Source organism: Primulina huaijiensis, chromosome 4 (genome assembly GCF_012295235.1).
Source record: "Primulina huaijiensis isolate GDHJ02 chromosome 4, ASM1229523v2, whole genome shotgun sequence".
In the NCBI taxonomy this organism is placed as follows: Eukaryota; Viridiplantae; Streptophyta; class Magnoliopsida; order Lamiales; family Gesneriaceae; genus Primulina; species Primulina huaijiensis.
Genome location: NC_133309.1, coordinates 2618793 through 2626343, shown reverse-complemented (window position 1 = coordinate 2626343; position 7551 = coordinate 2618793). Strand labels below are relative to the sequence as shown.

Sequence of the window (7551 nt, the reverse complement as noted above, 5' to 3'; positions counted from 1 at the left end):
CGTCATAAATAAAAATAGCGACGGTCGTTATTTCTACCCGTCGCTAATTTTAAATTAGCGACGGTTACATAAACCGTCGCTAATTAAATCACCGACGGTTTATAATTAGCGACGGTAGCAATCACGACCGTCGCTAATTTTAGCGACGGTCATCTTTCAATAGTTCTGTCGCTAATTTGTTTCGAAAAATAAAAAAATTAATTTTAATAATTTAATAAATCTAGAAGAAACTAATAATCCAAACTAAAATCGTGTAAAAGAAAAAAAATTTAAGTGTTATGAAGTAGTAAAATCGTGTAAAAGAGAAAAATTTTAAGTGTTATAAAGTGGTTAGAAAAATTTTACGTGTTGTGTGAAAATGATAAAATTGTGTAAGATAAAAAAAAATTTTAAGTGTTGTGTGAAGTGATGAAATGGTGTAAGAGAGAAAAATTTTAAGTGTTATGAAGTGATGAAAAAAATTTTAAGTGTTGTGTGAAGTGATGAAATGGTGTAAAAGAGAAAAATTTTAAGTGTTATGAAGTGATGAAAAAAATTTTAAGTGTTGTTTGAAGTGATAAAATGGTGTAAAAGAGAAAAATTTTAAGTGTTGTGAAGTGTTGAGGAGGAAAATGGAACGAAAATGGAGATATTTTGTTGAAAGTTGCGACGGGTTCTCGACCTACATGATAGTGGTCAACCAATTGACTTGTACCTGAAACTGGACCCAATATTTTTGACGCGTCATTTTGAGGGAAAAGTCACCGATGCCAACTGAAAAGCTATTTATGAAAAACTACTTTTACTTGCAAGAAGTGATGAACAGAGTGACGTTGATGATTTTTTAGAGTTTTTATTTTGTTCATTTTTAACTGCATAATATTTCCCACTGGTAATTATATCAGTTCTGGCTTTATATTTCTTTATCTCGATGATCTTACAATATTTTTTAAATATGCTTGGGGAGATGCTGCATTCCAATTTTTGTACCGAGGAATATGCCAAATCGGAAGAAAGCTTTATGTTGATGGATGCACGGTTGGATTGATGGTTAGTATGTAGCTTTAATAATTACGATCTTAGTATGTTTTCAATAAATTTTAGTTTTTTTTAAGGCTTGGTTGTATGAGATTGTCCCAGTTTTAAGAGTACGACGTGGTTTACATATTTACCCTTGGTTGTTTGGGTGCGGGAGAAGCAAGATCCCACTGAATGCCGCTGACACTGAATCATTATTAAAACGCATTGATTCAACTTAGGTATTTTTATTCTTCATTTTATTAAGTAGTTGTGTAAATTTTATGGTTGGTTTGTTTGACATTTTATTTTTTTAATTGTGAGTAGATTCTGTCGATACATCCATTTTGTGAGGAGGAGAAGTTTTTGTTGGACATAAAGCGTGTTTTAAAGAAAGAAGATGGTAAATCTGAAGCAAAACGATTTGAAAAAAATGTCATGAAACAAATGGATGAGATAAAGATGTTGAAAAAAAGGTGTGTTGAATTAGAGGATGGAAATGTAAGATGTAGAATTAAGAGAAAACAGTTCACTACTACAAAAACGGCAAATGACATCCGTTGTCGTAGCCATTTAAAAACTGTTGTAACTGAGGGTGTTGTTGAAAGTCCGTTCAACGACAACGGTTTTTATCCGTTGTGGTAGATCAAATTTGCGACGGTTTTAAAAACTGTCGCAAATAAAAATAGCGACGGGTATGAATAAAATCGTCGCTAATCAAAATTAGCGACGGTTACATAAACCGTCGCTAGTTCAAATCAGCGACGGTTTTGTAAAACGTCGCTAATTTAAAATTAGCGACGACGGTCATCTTTCAAGATTTCCGTCGCTAATTTGTTTCGAAAATAAAAAAAATACTTTTAATAATTTAATAAATCTAAAAGAAACAAACTAAAATCGTGTAAAAGAAAAAAAATTTTAATTATTGTGAAGTAGTAATCGTGTAAAAGAGAAAAATTTTAAGTGTTATAAAGTGGTTAGAAAAATTTTACGTGTTGTGTGAAAGTGATAAAATTGTGAGAAAAAAAATTTTAAGTGTTGTGTGAAGTGATGAAATGGTGTAAGAGAGAAATATTTTAAGTGTTATGAAGTGGTGAGAAAAATTTTAAGTGTTGTGTGAAGTGATAAAATGGTGTAAAAGAGAAAAATTTTAAGTGTTGTGAAGTGCTGTGGAGGAAAATGGAATTTATAGACAGTTTGCGACGGGTTTTGGTTAAACCGTCGCTATTGGCGACGGTAAATGATAAACCGTCGCATATTTTTATTTGGCAACGATTTGGATTCAAACCGTCGCTAAAATTAGCGACGGTTTTAAAACAATATCGCTAATTTTAGCGACGGGTTTGTCAAAACTGTCGCTAAATTTAAAGATGCGACGGGTTTTTTTAAAACAGTCGCTAAAATTAGCGACGGTTATTTCAAAACCGTCGCTAATTTAAACGTAGCGACGATTGTAACAAACCGTCGCTAAATTTAGCGACGGTTTTTGAAATAACCGTCGCTAAATATTGCAACGTTTTCCAAAACCGTTGTTGTTTGTCAAAAAACCACGCTAATCGACAACGGTTTCTTCAAACCATTGTCAATTGTCAAAAAAAACACGCTAATCGACAACAGTTCATAGAACCATTGTCGTTGACCCAAAAAAAACGCTCAAAGACAACGGTTCTATAAAACCGTTGTCATTGATCCCAAAAAGACAACGGTTTTTAAAAAACCGTTGTCTTTGCCCCCTAAAAGACAACGGTTTTCGATAAAATCGTTGTTAAAAAACATACGACAACGGTTTTTATGAAAAACCGTTGTCGTATGTGCGTTGTTGTATGCAGAATTTCTTGTAGTGGTTTGTGGTCGATAAATATGACAATATTGTTGAAGATGAGGAGAATGTTGATAAAACCAAGGAAGTTACTTTTGAGTTAACACATGATGCAGCCTCTAACTTTGATGATTTTGTAGATGTAATGGTACAAGAAGTTATTTCTGATCTGGCAAAAGAAAACAAAGAATTAGAAGGATCTCATTCTTTAAATGCTTTAATGGATGATATGGAAATTGGTACCGAAAGTAATGCATTGAATTATAATAGTGATGGTGTTTTAAAAGAAGAAAACAATTACGTGTTGGGAGGTGACTCTAGAAATAGATCAGGTGATAAGAGCAGTTGAGGTAGTGTTGATGGTACTTCAGAAGTAGAGAAGCTTATTGTTTTTCATTTTTCAATCGTGAACAATGTAAGGACTAGGGCTAATCGTGTGAAAAAAAAAGGTTCCATGTTTGTGACCCCGCATAGCTCAAAACCAAGACGTAAGAGGAATGTGACAAAACAGGTAAATGGAGCATACTTTAATTTCATACTGCTAATTATTTTAAGTTTAATTTATTTTTTGTTTTTTAGTTATATTATTGTTAATGATGTTTGGATTTGCTGTTATATTAAAAAAAATATCGCCACTTTTGGATAGGAATTTGTAGATGTTGAGGAAAAAAGCAATACTCCTGGCAAAGTTTCCATGAATGAATTCAAAGGTAGATCCGATTTTTGTGGGCATGAAGAAGCAGTTGATGAAGTGAGGAAATTGTTGACAGACTTTCTTGCTAGGAAGGAATTGGAATACGTTGATCTTCCATATGTTTCTTCTTATTATTTTCGTAGTAATGTTTCGTAATTTTTTTAATGGAATTGAATTTTCTATTATTGTAATGTTGTCGTTTGGCAAGATAAGTTTTTGAGGTTAATTGGACCGATATTATGTCATTTTATGTTTGGTGATCATGCTGTGTCAGAGATAATTAATGTTTACATGAGAATTATGCAAAAGTAAAGTTTCGAGCATGGATTTAAAATTTATTGCATGGACACGATTGTGCAGGTTCGTAGCAGTTAGAAATTTTTGTTCATTGTTTTTTTGGGTTTTCCGGATTAAAATACATGAGTATATGTTGTCTTGAATTTGTAGGACGAAGTGGTTACGAAGTTGCAAGAATATGGAAAAAGAAGGAAGGTACACCGGGATGATTATTGAGCTTTTCTTGTAAAGATGACATCTTTCACGATGGGTAAACTACAGGAACTGGGTGAAAATGTATTTAGAAGATGCATATATATCATTTTTCCCATGAATGACAGATGGAATTGGTTTTTGTTGGTTTACGAACGAGATAAAGGGATGTTTAAACTGTGGAACTCCATGCATAGTCCATTCGCAGTTGAGACAACAAAAGTTTGTGTAATTTTAACCATAATATATTTAAATACAAATTAAGATTGAAGTATGAAAGTACTGTTTTGTGCAGACAAATTTTTTGGCCGGTTCCATACGTCACTTATCATAATTCGACATAGTTAGTGAGCCAATGTTAATAGAACCTTGTCGTCAACAAGGTGCAACCCTCGATTGTGGTGTTTATACATGCATGAGGTTGGAGTGTCTAGCCCGTGACACAGATGACATCTGGAGCTATGTATCGCATGTGAAGATGGACGCTTATCAAGCTCGTATGGCAGCCACAATATTATCTGATGAAAATGGACTGTTGAAAAACAAGTTTGAGTAATTAATCATTTGCATTATGCTTATGGTTAAGAAGTTTTAATAGTATTGGAGTTTGAACATTGCAAGTGTATGTCATTTTGTTGGTTTAAATTATGTAATGAAGACGAACAAATGGTTGTTGATGTGTCTTTATTTTTTTAATCTTTGTTTATCGGTACATAATCCTCGTGAATAATTTATATTTGTACATGAATTGAGTATAATAGTTTACTAACCGAATACACAGTACACATGCCTTAAGTACAATTTATCTTTGATCGAGAAACATGTAAAGTATATCATATAATCATGCTAATAAACACAAGTCAATGTTGAATATCACTTGACTTATTAAATCTTTATGAAAATTTATTTCGAATATCAATTGAGCACCTAGTACACATGAATTGAGTACAATATGTATTCGATCGAGCACCACATAGAGTTGGTCATATAATCATGTTAAGAAACACTTCATTTCCGGATTGAATTTATATTGTGACAATGTTGAGGTACAAAACAAGTCCAATTGAGTATAGTAAATTAACAATCGAGCACACAGTACACATGAATTGAGTACAGTACGTGTTCGATCGAGCACCACATAGAGTTGGTCATATAATCATGCTAAGAAACACTTCATTTCCGGATGAAGTTATATTGTGACAATGTCGAGGTACAAAACAAGTCCGATTGATTATAGTAAATTACCAATCGAGCAAAAAGTACACATGAATTGAGTACAATATGGGTTTTGTCGAGCACCACATGAAGTTGGTCATACAATCATGCTAAGAAACGCTTCATTTCCGGATGAGGTTATATTGTGGCAATGTAGAGGTACAAAACAATTCCGATTGGCTATAGTAAATTACCAATCAAGCACACAGTACAAATGAATTGAGTACAATATATATTCGATCGAGCACCACATAGAGTTGGTCATATAATCATGCTAAGAAACACTTCATTTCTGGATGAAGTTATATTGTGGCAATGTCGAGGTACAAAACAAGTCCGATTTTATGTATAGTAAATTACCAATCGAGCACACAGTACACATGAATTGAGTATAATATGTATTCGATTGAGCACCACATAAAGTTGGTCATATAATCATGCAAAGCAACACTTCATTTCCGGATGAAGTTATATTGTAGCAATGTCGAGGTACAAAACAAGTCCGATTGAATATATTAAATTATCAATCGAGCACACAATACACATGAATTGAGTACAATATGTATTCGGTCGAGCAACACATGAAGTTGGTCATATAATAGTAAATATGTACACAATTATGGTCATCAAACCTCCAACTGATTAAGATGGTATTGACACAATAACTTCAATATAGATTAATCCATTTGAGATACAATACTTCACAAGTAAAGTAGACGGATGTTTATCATGGTTTAGTAGTATCACGTGATGTGATGTACGCCAAAAACTAAAGTGTCTTAAGCTTTATTTTTTGTATGTTAATGAATTTTATGTAGTTATTAAAATTCTACTACAAATTTGAATTTATCTAGAATTTTATAGGGTTTTTAAAGTCAATGTTGAATATCACTTGACTTATTAAAACTTTATGAAAATTTATTTTGAATTTCAATCGAGCACCCAGTACACATGAATGGAGTATAATATGTATTCGATCGAGCACCACATAAAGTTGGTCATATAATCATGCTAAGAAACACTTCATTTCCGGATGAAGTTATATAATGGCAATGTCGAGGTACAAAAAAAGTCTGATTGAGTATAGTAAATTACCAATCTAGCACACAGTATACGTGAATTGAGTACAATATGTATTCGATCGAGCACCATATAGAGTTGGAAGAAAAAAGCGCCTAGGCGCTAAAACGTAGAGTCGCAACGCCACAATTTCCGAAGCTCAAGAGCTTAGGCGCTACAGCACAAGCTCCGCAGCGCTACATATGAACTTTACGGGCACCTAGGCGCTGATTGACAAGGTACGTAAATTGTCCGATTGAGTATAGTAATTTACTAATCGAGCAAACAGTACACCTGAATATAGTACAACATATCTTCGATAGACCACCATGTAATGTAGATCATATAATGATATATATGTAGACAATTTCAGTTACATACAATCTCAGTTACATACACAATTATGGTCAATAAACTTCCATAACATGAAGATTGTGCTGATATTAATTTATTAATGTTTAATGACTAAATTCTTTCCAATTTCGACATAAATTTGGGTAATTTGTATTATATTCCAGTTTTCTGATGTTCAAAATAGACCCAATATTTTAATATTTGTACTTATGTTTACACATAATATACCCAACAAAGAAAGTTTTGTACTCAAATTTCTGTTCAAAATTGATATCAACCTTTAGAAACACCATTTAAATCAAACCTAAAAAGCAAACATATGAAACAAAAAACTTTCCAAAAACAAATAACACTAAACAGAAATACATATTAAGGTGCTTGACATCGTCCACAAACACAATAATAAATTGTCCACGATACAATGTTAACATAAACAGCAACCACAAGCCCAAGGTATTTTCTAGAGAATATATAAGAATACAATGCATTAGAAAACACTACAACAACATGACATAACGGCAAACCAAGTCTTTCACAACATTTTCAAAAACAAAACAATCACGTAATGCGTTAATCACCAATGCTACCACTCGAAGGTGTATGCCTTCTCACATGTATCAATATGTTTGATTCCCTTCTAGCACTCTCTTTTTCCCGTGGAAGTGTTGAAAAATATTTCAGTGTCAGTCAGAAACAATAATAGAGTAATATTGAAAGAAACTAACTGTTAGAATTTAGCAATAATTAAAAGATTGAAACACCATTTTTGTGAAACATTCACAACTAGTTTATAGCTTCTTTGCAGCTACGTTTGTTGTGGTCTCTCGTATGACAACGACTACACTTTGAAACACGTGATTCGACTTGCGATGGTATCCTCTTAGTCTTGCTATGGCCTAGCTGACTCTTGACATCAGGAGCATTG

The 7551-nt window shown here is 33.0% G+C and overlaps 1 long non-coding RNA gene across 2 annotated transcripts; it reads left to right on the top strand.

Moving 5' to 3' along the window:
- Window positions 1-675: 675 nt before the first annotated feature.
- Window positions 676-4685, top strand: LOC140975910 (uncharacterized). 2 transcript variants are annotated; one of them, XR_012175067.1, is made up of 4 exons: window positions 676-1029; window positions 1095-1238; window positions 3462-3730; window positions 3957-4685. It is a non-coding gene; the product is annotated as an uncharacterized lncRNA (long non-coding RNA). The 2 variants fall into 2 exon arrangements; XR_012175066.1 differs by lacking the exons at window positions 3462-3730; window positions 3957-4685 and adding an exon at window positions 1324-1520 and having other exon boundaries at window positions 689-1029.
- Window positions 4686-7551: the final 2866 nt, after the last annotated feature.